This window comes from Propithecus coquereli, unplaced genomic scaffold (genome assembly GCF_000956105.1).
Source record: "Propithecus coquereli isolate 6110/MARCELLA unplaced genomic scaffold, Pcoq_1.0 Scaffold81, whole genome shotgun sequence".
NCBI classification, from domain to species: Eukaryota; Metazoa; Chordata; class Mammalia; order Primates; family Indriidae; genus Propithecus; species Propithecus coquereli.
In genome coordinates, this window is record NW_012154285.1 from 4,766,347 (window position 1) to 4,780,536 (window position 14,190).

At 46.8% G+C, this 14,190-nt stretch overlaps 1 protein-coding gene across 1 annotated transcript in view; it reads right to left on the minus strand.

Moving 5' to 3' along the window:
• TMEM120B (transmembrane protein 120B) overlaps positions 1-14,190 on the minus strand; it is a 38,387-nt gene that overhangs the window by 22,833 nt on the left and 1,364 nt on the right. The gene's annotated exons all lie outside the window — the stretch shown is intronic.

Here is a 14,190-nt window from a genome sequence, read left to right on the forward strand (position 1 = left end):
TGTGCACAGAGGAGCCAGGGCGGGTCACATTTCATAGCCCGCTCCTGCTCAGGGGATGTGACGGCAGAGGTCACACTTGGATGGCTAAAACAATACAACTATCAAGGATGTGGCTGGGAAAACTGGGACTGAAGCCAGACACCGCGGCTCACACCTGTAATCCCAGCACTTTGGGAGGCCGAGGCAGGAGGATTGCTTGAGGCCAGGAGTTCAAGACGAGCCTGGGCAACATAGCAAGACCCCATCTCTACAAAAAATAGAAAAATTAGTTGGGCATGAGTAGCATAGACCTGTAGTCCCAGCTACTTGGGAGGCTGAGGCAGGAGGATCACTTGAGCCCAGGAATTTGAGGTTGCAGTGAGCTATGATGACACCACTGCACTCTAGCCCAGGCATGAGAGTGAGACCCTGTCTCTAAAAAAATAAATAAGTAATTCGAACTTTCAGAAGAATTATAAAAACAACACAAAGAACTCCCCTCTCCTCTTCACCCAGACTCACCAACCGCTTTCACTATACTGTACTTGCTTTATCACCCAGGTACGTGTGCTCACGTGCACACACAGGTGCACACGTGCATGAGCACACGGTGCGGGTGCGTGTGTGTGTGCGTGCGCGTCTGTGTGTCCTTTTTCTGTATCGGACACCACTAACCTACTGCCTGTAAGCCACCTAATTCTGTAGGGGCAGTAAGACAGAAATGGGTTTTCCAGGGTAGAAAACAAATTCAAAGAATATTCCATGACATGTGAAAATTCCATGAAGTTGGCATTGCAGTAGCCATAAATAAAGTTTTACTGGAGCACAGCCACGCCTACTCATTTACATATTGTCTGTGGCTGCTTTGGCACCATGACAGCAGGATAGTGAGGAGTTGTGACAGGGACCATATGGCCCACAAAGCCTAAAATCTTCACTAATTGGCCTTGTACCAGAAAAGGTTTGCCCACTCCCGTGCTAAACCATTTGGGAGTTAGTGTAGACAACACGCCTCTTTACTCCTAAATACTGCAGTGTGTATCTTGTGAGAACAATGTTCTCCTATATTCACGGTACGATTATCAAACACAGCTGACTCTTGAACAACACAGATTTGAACTGTGAGGGTCCATTTATACACGGATTTTCTTCCGCCTCTGCCACACCTGAGACAACAAAACCAACCCCTCCTCTTCCTCCTCCTCAGCCTGCTCAACGTGAAGATGACGAGGATGAAAGCCTTTATGATGATCCACTTCCACTTGATAAATAGTAAATATATTTTCTCTTTATGATTTTCTTAATAACATTTTTTTCTCTATCTTAAGAATACAGGATATAATACATATAACACACAAAATACGTGTTAATTGACTCTTTGTTATCAGTAAGGCTTCTGGTCAACAGTAGGCCCCAAACCTCCGCGTTGCGCCAAGGTCTGCTGTATTGATAGAATATAGTGCTATGACCCCAAATACCATCCAAATTCAAATTTTACTAACTGTCTCTTTTATGGCAATTTTCTTCCAGATCCTAGATCCTATTCAGTCTTATGCCTTAGATTATTGCTCGTAACTCTTTGGTCTCCTCTAATCTAGAACAGTTACTCAACTTTGTCGTTCCTGAATTGAAATTTTTAGAGTTCAGCCCAGTTGTTTTGGAGAATGTCCCTCAATCTGGGTTTGCTTGATGTTTCCTCGTGATTAGATTTTGGTTATGCATTGGAGCCAGAATGCCACTAAAGTGTCTTTAGTGCCTCCTGCCAGTGGGGGATACAGTGTCCATGATGTCAGCTTTGATTGCTTGGTAAAGGCAGTAAAGATATCCACCTGGGCCGGGCGCGGTGGCTCACGCCTGTAATCGTAGCACTCTGGGAGGCCGAGGCGGGCGAATTGTTCTGAGCTCAGGAGTTCCAGCACAGCCTGAGCAAGAGGGAGACCCCATCTCTACCAAAAAATGGAAAGAAATTAACTGGACAGCTAAAAATATAGGTAGACAAAATTAGCCGGGCATGGTGGCGCATGCCTGTGGTCCCAGCTACTTGGGAGGCTGAGGGAGAAGGATTGCTTGAGCCCAGGAGTTTGAGGTTGCTGTGAGCTAGGCTGACGCCATGGCACTCGCCCCAGGCAAGAGAGTGAGACTCTGTCTCAAAAAAAAAAAAAAAAAAAGATATCCACCTGGTCTCTCCACTGTACAGTGACCAACTTTCCATTTGTAATTAATAAGTTAACTGCGGAGATAGGCTGCATTTTAATTGCTTTTGAATTCTTCATTGCCAAATGGCCATCTATGTTTAATAAATACCTGCTGGTGACAAAGGAAACCCTGGCCAGGCGTGGTGGCTCACACCTGTAATCCCAGCACTTTGGGAGGTCGAGGCGGAAGGATCGCTGGAGGCCAGGGTAGAGTGCAGTGGCGTTATCACAGCTCACGGCAACCTCAAACTCCTCAGCTCAAGCGATCCTTCTGCCGCAACCTCCTGAGTAACTGGGACCACGGGCACGTGCCACCATGCCCAGCTAATTTTTTCTATTTTTTTGTAGAGACAGGATGTAGCTATGTTGCTCAGGCTGGTCTCAAACTCCTCCCAAATACATAGGCTGGGTGCTGGGATAACAGGCATGAGCCACTGCACCCAGCCTATGTATTTTTGTATTTTATATAGACCTATTTCTATGTACACACACAAATACATAAATACATACACATGCGTATATATGAAAAACACATATGTTGCAAAAAGTAATCGTCCCTAACACTTATATTCTCTTTTGCTTTCTTTTGGTAATAGAATTCCACTAAGTTGTAGTTGGGCTCACGGCTTCCCGCTATAGACTGCATTTCCCAGCCTGCTTTGCAGTTCGGTGTAGAGGCATAACTAAGAGTTAGCCAATAGGACGTGATTCCAGAAGTGACGTGTGCAAGTTCTACACCACAGTTTTTGTTAGGAACTGCTAGCCCTCCACTCTCTTTCCCTGGCTGGAATAGGGCAACAACGGGTCCAGGTGCTTTTAAACCAGAGGTGGAAGCCACATAGTGCAGATGGCAGAGCCCAGTGTCCCCTCCCCAACCAAACCAACCCGGTCCCCAGGTGACCTCATGTGATAGAGCTTCCCACCTGTGATGGTTTCAAAACATGACCACCCATTCTTTAGCATGCCTTGCTCACACAGAGAGACAGGGTCTCCGTTTCCTCCCCTGAAATCTAGGTAGGCTGACTGGTTTGACCAATGGAATATGGCAGAAGTGACACTAGACAACTTCTGAGAGGAAGTCACTGAAGGCCATGTGGCTTCCACCCCATTTGATGCAACACTTGCTCTTGGAGGAAAAAGTCCAACTACCCTGAGGCCACCATGCTCTACTGCAGCTCTAACCACACAGAAGTCACATGCAGGCCCTTCAATCAGTAGTTCCAATAAATCTTCTTGTCATTTCAGCCTAGGTGCCAGACGTGCATATACAGAAAGGAGTCCAGCCCCAGCTAAGTCCCCAGACTTCATAAGGCACAGTCAGGCCTCCCCACCACATGCTGTCTAAACTCCTGACCACAGAATCCATGAGCATCATTCAGATATTGTCGTTTTACACAGCAACAGATACCTGAAGCACTGCTCACCCTGGACCACACCTCCATCTACACTGCCATGTGAGAAGAAAGAAACTACTTCATTTAAGTCACTTTATGTTGCAATCTCTCTGTTATAGCAGCATTGCTTAGACCCTAAAGTACACACTTTTGTCTCTTTAAAATACATTAATAGTGGCCAGGCGCAGTGGCTCACGCCTGTAATCCTAACACTGTGGGAGGCCGAAGCAAGAGGATTGCTTGAGCTCAGGAGTTTGAGACCAGCCTCAGCAAGAGTGAGACCCCATCTCTACTAAAAATAGAAAAAATTAGCTGGGCGTGGTGGCGCATGCCTGTAGTCCCAGCTGCTAGGGAGGCTGAGGCAGGAGGATCGCTTGAGCTCAGAAGTTTGAGGTTGCTGTGAGCTAGGCTGATGCCACGGCACTCTAGCCCAGGCAACAGAACAAGACTCTGTCTCGAAAAATAATAATAATAATACATTAATAGTATCCGAATATACATACAATTCCACAACTTGCTTTTCTCACTCAATAACATGTCTTGAAGATCCACCCACATATGAATATATGGATGTACCTCACTCTTTTTAGCGCTGTGCAGTATTTCACTGTACAGATATACTAATAAACTAAATAGTCATTCCCCTCTTGCTGGATATTTAGGTTGCTTCCAGGCTCTGACTATAACCAACAATGCAACGTTGAATGATGCCCTTGCACTGCCCTCTCTGGGGAAGATTCTCCTGGGGAAGAGGGAAGAAATTGCTGGGTCAGAGGGTGCAGGCTTGTTTAATAGATCTTGGCCAACTGCCCTGCAGAGTGGCTGTACCAATTTATACTCCCACCCACAGCTGTAACAGGACAACTGTTGTCCACACCTAAGCAACACTCAATGCTATTAACATTTAATTTTTTCCAGGTACTTTTCTAACATCCCACTGGTGATATTCAGACTGGTAGGGATGGGAAGTCCATGGGCCATCCCATAATTCTGTTCCCTGGTAAATGAGGTCATTCCTGCTGCCCTGCAGTTCTCTTGCTTTGCCATTGGCCAGAGCCACTTTGGGGAGCAGGGGGAGATGCAATACTGGAGGGTCACACACCCCTACTCTGCTCCCGGCCTCGGCTCTGCCAGGCTCAGGATTTGCCAGTCACAGGAAGACAACATGGGGTAGGGGAGTCAGAAACAAGGGCCTTGGTGTGACACATGCTCCACCCCCAGGCATTCCTCACCCACGCTCAGTCTTTGCGGATCCCACCCTCGTGACAGTCTCATAAGCAGTGGCAAAGGTTATCAATTCATTTCTTGGATCCTTACTTTTTTTTTTTTTTTTTTGAGACAGAGTCTCGCTCTTTTGCCTGACCTAGAGTGAGTGCCGTGGCGTCAGCCTAGCTCATAGCAATCTCAGACTCCTGGGCTCAAGCGATCCTCCTGCCTCAGCCTCCCGAGTAGCTGGGACTACAGGCATGTGCCACCATGCCCGCCTAATTTTTTCTATATATTTTTAGCTGTCCAGATAATTTCTTTCTATTTTTAGTAGAGACGGGGTCTCGCTCTTGCTCAGGCTGGTTTTGAATTCCTGAGCTCAAACAATCCGTCCGCCTCGGCCTCCCAGAGTGCTAGGATTACAGGCGTGAGCCACCGCGCTCGGCCCTTACTTTTTTTTTTTTTAAGAGACAGGATCTCGCTCTGTCACCCAGGCTAGAGTACAGTGGCATCATCACAGCTCTGAGTAAATGCCAACTCCTAGGCTCAAGCAATCCTCCCGCCTCAGCCTGCTGAATGAATAGCTAAGACGACAGGTGTGTACCACCAGGTCTGGCTAATTCTTTTTTATATTTTTTGTAGAGACAGGGGTCTCACTATGTTGCCCAGGCTGGCCTCAAGTAATCCTCCCACCTCAGCCTCCCAAAGTGCTGGGATCACAAGCATAAGCCACCATACCTGGCCAAATATACATAATGTTTAACTATTTTTAAATTTTAAAAATTATGATAAAATACATACAACATAAAATTTACCATCTTAACCATTTTAAGTATACAATGCAGTGGCATTATTATTTTAGTAAGTACATTCACACTATCTTACAGTCATGAGTCACTTAATGACAGAGATATGTTCTGAGAAACGCGTCCTTAGGCGAATCTGTCATTATGCGAACCTCACAGTGCACTTACACAAACCTAGACACTACAGCCTCGTACACACCTACGACATACGGTACAGTTCTTGCTCCTAGACCACAAAGCTGAACAGCATGCTACTGTATTGAATGCCGTAGGCAACTGTAACACAATGCTTAGTGTTTGTGTAGCTAAACATATATAAATACAGAAAAGGTACAGTAAAAATACAGTATCAAAATCTTATGGGACCACTGTTGTACCGGTGGTCCCTCTTCCACTGAAATGTAGTTACGTGGTACGTGACTGTACAGCCATCGCCACCAGCCATCTCCAGAACCTTTTCATCATGCCAACTGAAACTCTCCACTTGTCGAACTCCCCATTTCATCTTCCCAACGGCCCCTGGAAATCACTATTTTACTTTTCTCTCTGATTTTGACTCCTCCTTGGTACCTCATATAAGTGCAACCATATAGCATTTGTCATTTTGTGAACCATATAGCCGCTTCACAGCAGCGGCTGTGCACAGAGCACTGCTGGCAGATGGAGGGCATATAATTTCTGTCTTCCCTTGGAGGCCCTGGCTACTCTCTGGACATGAGAGTGTCTCCAGTGGACCCTCCATTAGACCTGTGCTTTGAGAGCCTTTTCCTTTTCTTTTCTTCTAAAAGACAGTGTCTCACTCTGTCACCCAGGCTGAGTGCAGTGGCACAATCATAGCTCACTGCAACCTCGAACTCCTGGCCTCAAGCAATCCTCCCGCCTAGGCCTCCTGAGTCGCTAAATTTACAGGCGTGTTGAGATACTTTTTCCAAGAGCAGGATGAGCCAACTGAGGTAATCCAATCCTTCCTTTCATCCAAACAACCCTGGCCTTGCGTGGAAGCAGTCTGCCAGATGGAGGCCTTCTGTTGTTTTTGCAAACCAGGCGGCTATTCGCCTTCTGGTCACAGTTTCTTTGGAGACCCGTCCCTCCCCGGCACTCGGTCCATGAGATCTGGCTAGAAGGGGTGGCCCTGCCCCGGGGCTGCAGGAGAGAGACTATGAGCCAGGCCTGGCTGGTCAGAACATCAGCCTCCCGACCCAGCTGGCTACTTCAGAGATGGGCATTTGGAACTCATGAAACTCAGTGGTGCGGCTTGCAGGAGAAATACTGAAAAACTCTTTTCCCACTAGTTTTGAAGGCAGCAGGGTGGGAACCCAGGGCTCATAGGGCCATCTTGCCAATGCTGGGGGAACCCTGCCTGAGAACAAAGCCAACTTAGGAAAACAGGGCAGAGAGGCAGAGGAAGGCTGCACCCTGAAGATTTCACGTGAGCTCCTGGATCTGCTGGCACCTGGAGGCAGTGCGCCTTTGACTTCCCAATTCCACAGGCAAACACGTGCCCTTTCGTTCTCTTGTGCTTTCCCAGTTTGGGTAAAGTGTCTTCATTTCAGAGGCAAGTGTCAAAATCCAGATTAATATGGCAAAGAACAGAACTTTCCCTCTGGGCGAAGTTAACCACACTAGTTAAGAAGAGAAGCCACGAACCTTGGACTCATTGTTACCCCAGTCTTGACTGGGGCACTGTCATCTGAAAGATCCCCAAACCAAGAACTTGGGAGCCTAGTCGAATCATTCTTTCACCAAGCGAGAACTAAATAGGCACCCAATAATGCATCTCTCTCCATGTTGGGTGTTTTTCTACCAAACTAAGAACCTAAAGCATTATTATTATTACTTATTTTTTCTGAGACAGAGTCTCACCCTGTTGTGCCGGCTGGAGCGCAGCAGCATCATCACAGCTCGTTGCGCCCTCCAACCCCTGGGCTCAAAAGATCCTCCTGCCTCAGCCTCCCAAGTAGCTGGGACTACAGGCGCATTCCACCACACCTGGCTCATTTTTCTATTTTTCGTAGAGATGGGGTCTCACTCTTGCTCAGACTGGTCTGGAACTCCTGAGCCCAAGGGATTCTCCTGCTTCAGCCTCCCAGAGTGCTGGGATTACAGGCATGAGCCACCACGCCCAGCCCTAAAGCATTATTTTAAACAATTTTATCGATATATAATTTACATACCATAAAATTTACCCATCTGAAGTGTACAATTCAGTGACTTTTAAACATTTGCCAACTTGTACGATCATCTGCATACCCAGTGTTTTAACCTCCTAACACCCAGTAAGATCCCCGGTGTCCCTCAGCAGTCGCTCCTCATGTCTCCTTCCCAATCCCTGGAAGCCACTAATCTGCCTTCTGTCTCTACAGTTCTGTCTTTTCTGTATATTTCATATAAATGAAATCATACAATATGTGGTCTTTTCATCTGGCTTCTCTGACTTAGCATAATGTTTTTGAGGTTTATCTATGTTGTAACACATATCAGTGATTTTTTTTTTTATTGCTAATCAGCAATAAAAATGCACAGATATACTGGTTGTTGGACATTCGGGTTGTTTCCAGGTTTCGGTTACTGTGCTGTGAACAATGCTGCTACGCACGTTCATGTACAAGTCCTTGTGTAGGCACAAATTTTCCTTTCTCTTGGGTAGACACCTAAGAATGGAATTGCTGGGTCATATGGTAAATTTCTAACTTTTAAAGAAAATGCCAAACTGTTATTGTTATTTCTAACCTTGGCAGCAGCAGACCGGAACACGGGAGACACTCACCCCAAACTGGGAGTCAGCTCTCTGCAGGCGGTGCAGGGAACGCCAGCTTATTAAACGGGTTGACTCCCACATCAAGTCACTATCTCTAAAAATAACCCAGAGTGCTGCGGGCACCAAAGCAGACAGGCAGCTGCGGAAGAAAAGACTCCACTCTGCAGCCCAAAGCAAGCCCCGACCCCCACTGTCTAGTTCAAGACCAACCCGAACAGAAGCACACCAGATAGAATACCTAAAACGGGGGTTTGGGGGGGGAAAGAGGATAATTATAAGAAAAACACTACCAGTAAAGAATCGAATGTGAAGACACTTATTTTTACGAGAGAGAAGACACAATCACAGTCTACTACTCGATTCTGCTGTAAATGCTGTGTGCATGGTCCTGATCACATAAATCACTGACAGGGAACCTATGGAGCTGTTTTTCTTTATGAGCCTTTTGGTACTACGGCATTATTTTTTGGTTTCCTGCTTATTTTATTATGAAATATTTCACGCATACAAAAGAAAAGCAGAAAATCATATAATTAGCATCCATCTTCTCACTCTCAGTTTAAGGAATAACAGAGTTGAGCAGCCCCATGCATCCCTCCTAGGTGGTATTCCCAGCCTTTGCCCCCAGAGAGGTGGATCCTTACAATGGCAACCTCTGCAGCCCATGCCCACCCCAGATCAGCTGTCTTCCCTGCGCCCTGGGAGGCTGATCCCTGCAAACTGCACCTCCTAGGATCCCCTGCTTTGCCCTGAGTTGGGTTTAGCTTCAGGGGGCCTCACCATTAAATTGCCTACACTTCTGTAAACTGCCCCTTCTCTTGAGACAGACCTTTCTGAGGCAGCTATTTGCTTCTTGCCAGGGTCCTGCCTCAATCTCTATTGTAGAGTTTTGGGGTTCTTTTTACAGGCAGAGTCTCACTCCGTCACCCAGGCTAGAGTGCAGGAGCATGATCATAGCTCACTGCAGCCTCGAACTCCTGGCCTCAAGTGATCCTCCTGCCTCAGTCTCCTGTGTAGCTGGGACTACAGGCACGTAGCACCATGCTTGACTAATTTTTAAATTTTGTTTAGAGACGGGTCTTGCTACGTTGCTTGGGCTGGTCTTGAACTCCTGGCCTCAGACGATCCTCTGACCTCCCCTCCCAAAGTGCTGGGATTATGGGCTCCATCGACCACGCCCGGCCCTACGGTCTTCATCACTTCCTTGCAAGTCTTTATACTTGGACTACATACATATGTATCATTAAGTAATAGTGAGTATTGTTTGGAGTGTTTGGATAATACCTTTATTACAAATGCCACATTGTACCTACGCTTCTGCAACTTTTTGCTCATTGTTGATACATGCAGCTCCAGTTTATTCATTCTCTTTTTAATATATTGAGTATAGATAGTTTATTCATTCTTCTAGCCACACCTCACTCTATGGGTGTTCAGGGTAATTATCCATTCTGATGGAATTTAGGTTTACAGTTTTTAGCTGTTACAAACAAGTGTTTAAAAAAGTATTATAAATCCTAGTACTCTGGGAGGCCGAGGCGGGTGGATCGCTCAAGGTCAGGAGTTCAAGACTAGTCTGAGCAAGAGCGAGACTCCCGTCTCTACTAAAAATACAAAGAAATGATCTGGACAACTAAAAATATATGTATATACATAAAAAATTAGCCGGGCATGGTGGCGCATGCCTGTAGTCCCAGCTACTCGGGAGGCTGAGGCAGAAGGATCGCTTGAGCCCAGGAGTTTGAGGTTGCTGTGAGCTAGGCTGACACCACGGCACTCACTCTAGCCCGGGCAACAAAGCGAGACTCTGTTTCAAAAAAAAAAAAAAAAGTATTATACACGTCTGCTATTTAAATTTGTGTGGATATATATTACTTATAAAAATATAGAGGGGGATTCCATTTCCAAAAACTAAAAAAAGGAGAAGTGCTAACATTAGCTCTGTGAGCTAGATGCCCACGGCGTCTTTCCTACACGTCTAATTACCACGCTCCGCGTGCAGAGGACACAAACAAGCCAGTTTCCATTGGGGGATTCAGAGATCTCTGCCACCCCTCCTGTCCGCCGAGGCCCCAAGCTCTGCCCCAGTGGGAGGATGAGGCTAATGACTCTAGGTCCCAGCGTGGCTGTGAAACATGTGGAGACGCCTTCTTAACACACCCGGGCTGAGTCGTGAGATCCAGAACTGGGGAGTCAGACCTCCTGAGTCAACATTTGCTGCAGGAATTGCCAGGCAGAGGCATCGCATGGCATTTACAGACAGGGCTGTGGCCCAGGAGCGTCCGAAGTTGGCGGGCAATCCTGTCGGCTGTGACAGAGCCGTGGCCACCACCACGGCCCTATAGCTGTGCCTCTCGCTGGTGGTAAATTTTCAAGAGATTCTTTTTATACAGCTCTCTTTCTAAGAATCAACTTCAGATAGAGTCTCAGATGCTAACTTAACCAGGACTCATCACCATAGAAACACTCCCAAGGATGGCAGGGTGACTTCACCTACTGAGATTCTGTACTGAGAAAGATTCTGAGTCACGTGCTGGAATCCACTAGTGCTGTCTGCTATAGGAGCAGCCAGTGGGGGTATATGCGCGGGCGTCAGGCATTTGGATGAAGGATAACATAATGGTTAAGTGATTAGATTCTGTAGTCAGACTGCCTGAGCTCAAATCTGAAGTCTGCCACTTAGTTATTAGCTGAGTTATATAATCTCTCTATGCCTCAGTTTCCTCAACTGTAAAAGGGGTAGGAGATGAGATACGTGCAACAGGCTATGCACCGTTACAAAGATGTGACATCATCAAAAAGAAAGTAGTGTGGCCTAATGTGCAACTGTGAACTGCCCACAAGACAGCAGTTTAAGCAATGTCTGACAGATGTCACTATGTTTCCCTTGAAAATTTAACTTATCCCATAATGTCTCTATGAGCTTACTGTAGCACCTTGGGGGTGCCCTGGTACATAGTTTGGGAATCACAGATATAAACAATTTCCATTACTCACCCCCCAAAAGATGCCTGGCTAGCATCCCTCTCTCTTTTTTTTTTTACTACCAGTATTTTGATTTTCCTCCGTGGGACCATCCCTTCCCTTATTTTATGTAATGTGGGTAGCACTATGCTTCCAGGAGCAGACACATTACCAAGGCCAGGCCAATCTTTGCCACAGTGACTGGTTAAGGGATAATCACATGACCCAAGCTGGGCCAATGAGAGTCAGCCCTGGGACTCTTGGTGAAACCACAGGGGGAAAAGATGTTGTTTCTGCTGAGTTTGCTAAGCTGCTAAGCTAGTGGATGTCAGCAGGGGGCTGCCAGTGGCCCTTTTTGTCACGACATAGGAGAGACTGCCTGAGAATGAAGCTGGCATACACGCACACACATATCATTTGAGCTCCTGGACCCAGCCTTGCCTGAAGCCATTTACCACTGGACTTGAGTCAATAAACCCCCTTTTTGGCTTAAAACCAATCAAACTGGGTTTCTGTCACTTACAACTAAGAATCCTGACTAATGCATTGTGTGAAAGCACTATACCAATGAAAAGAGATTCAGCAAGTTCAAAAGTTTTCTTCTAGAGCTAAGGTTCTCAGGATACTTTTGGAGCCCACTAAAATCCAGGGACCCAACAAGTCTCTGAGTTATACAGCAGGGCTGGGTTCAAAGCCTAGTTCCATGACTTTCAAGTTACTTAACATCTCTTAGTTTCAATCTCATCTACAAAACAGGGTTGTCACTTAGATTAAACGGGATTATCCATGTATCCCTGTATCACATACATGTAATCACATGGTTAGCTGCTGCTGCTGCTGTTGTTGTTGTGACTGCCAGCCTTTGTTTTCTAGATAAAGAAACTCGACCTCAGAGAGATGGCTTGGCAAAGACTAGACAGTGACAGGATTCCCGAACCCAGGAATCCTGACTCTCTGTCCAGTGTTTTTACTGCACAACCCCCGCTACTAAAGAAGGAGGCCCACAAGGCAAGCCGAGATGGAAGAGAAACAAAAGCCAACAGAAGAATACCCCAGGCTCGGATTTGCCCTGGGTAGTGGTTAAGAGCACAAACTCCGGTGTCCAGCAGCCTGCGTTTGAGTCCTGGCTCGAGCACTTCCAGGTGGTGTGACCTTGGGTAACATAGAGACAACAGGATCTGTTTCACAGGGGTGTTCATGAAATGATGCTGAGCTTCCTGCTGTCAGCCTGCCTCCCTGGTGTCCACGCGCAGCAGCCAGAGGCATGCACATTTCACTGGTCTACAAGACTTCTATATCCCCGTGAGAACAGGCTTACGGAAAAGCCGCTACAGGCCACCTCCTTCTTGGGCTGGGAGGGACAAGGTCAGGTTTCCAGTGATGCAAGACAGGAAATGCTCATTAAATTACTTGCCACGGTGTCTGTAAGTGACCTTCTGTGGTCACACCACAGGCCAGGAGGCCAGGCGCACGCTGGTTTCAGACTAACACTCAATTCCCCAGCAGGGTCAAAACCCCGACCACCCAGAAGCTAAGTCTTCATGCGACTCAGCTGTGCCCCAGAGTTCAGTAAGGCCCTGACAGATGCAAATCATGGTCTGAAGAAAACTGCTCCTTTCCTCTAGAAAGTCCCAGAGATTATGTTGGGGTTTTTTTTGGTAGGGGGGACCGGGGGGAAATTCCAAAGACCTTTCAAATCCTCTAGAGTCTAAGACTTAGGTTTCCTCTTTCTTTCTTTCGCATAAAAAGGGAAAGAGGTAAAACACAAAGATATTACACATCACCCCCGAACCAAAGAACATAAACACGAAACTCACAAATACCAGATTCTAAGGCAGACACAGGGAAATTAAAATAGAGCAGGATTTTCCAGTGGGGGGGGAAAAACCCTTCCTAGTTCCAATGTGCCACCTACTTATCTGCTGTTACCTCCTTATTCCCCAACAAATACCTCGTATCGGAAACTCTGTTCAACGCATTTCCACCATACATCCTACTTATTATGTGCATAATTCCAGAGACCTTCATCTCAGGAGCTCAGACCTCTCACATTTAATATGAGGGGGAGGGTGAGAAGGCAGAGACATTTAGAGAACCAAGTTCTAGCCCCAACTTTACCACTAAATAGTTGTGTTGGACTGAAACGTGTCCAAGCTTCAGTTTCCTATCTGTGAATTAAAGATGTAGATGGTGGTTTTTGCTCCAGCCTATGACCTTGACCCCTGGGAGGCCATCTATCACTGGCCTCTGACCCAGCAGCTGGCCACTGAAGTCTGCAGCCAGCAGGGTCCCCCTTCCCCAAAGTGTATCCAGTCCACTCCAATTCCCTCATCCTACAGAACTGGGCAGGGGACATCAACTTCCACCGAGTCATACCTTCCTCAACTCTTGCTATGCACTAGGGGACGAGATCCAGTTCCCAGTTCCTCCGTCACTAACACACCTGAGCATCCGAAACACGTAAGAACAAAACAAATCAAACAACTACTCTGCAACCCTTGCCTGCCAAGACTTGCTATCTAATTGCTGTTAATTGCATTAATTGCATAGCTCTGAAGTGTTAAGATTCCTCTCTCTCCTCCTCTTCCTCCAACGCAGGACAAGGGAAAGGAACGATGAACAACAAAAGCTCCACACAGCAAAGCTCTTCCCTTCTCCCACTCCCAACCCTAACACCCACTTTGTGGCTCCACAGTTGAATGTGACCTCAGAGCCCAGTAGGACAAAGCATGAAGAAGTGGCTCAGCCATCTCCATGAAAGGGAACCCCGTGGGAACTGAGTGGGTCCCGAAGGAGAGGGCACCAACCCGCACACACTGGACAGGCCACAAAAGGGATGACACTTCTGGGTATCTTATCCTCTGCTCATTCATGCCTGAAACAGCACC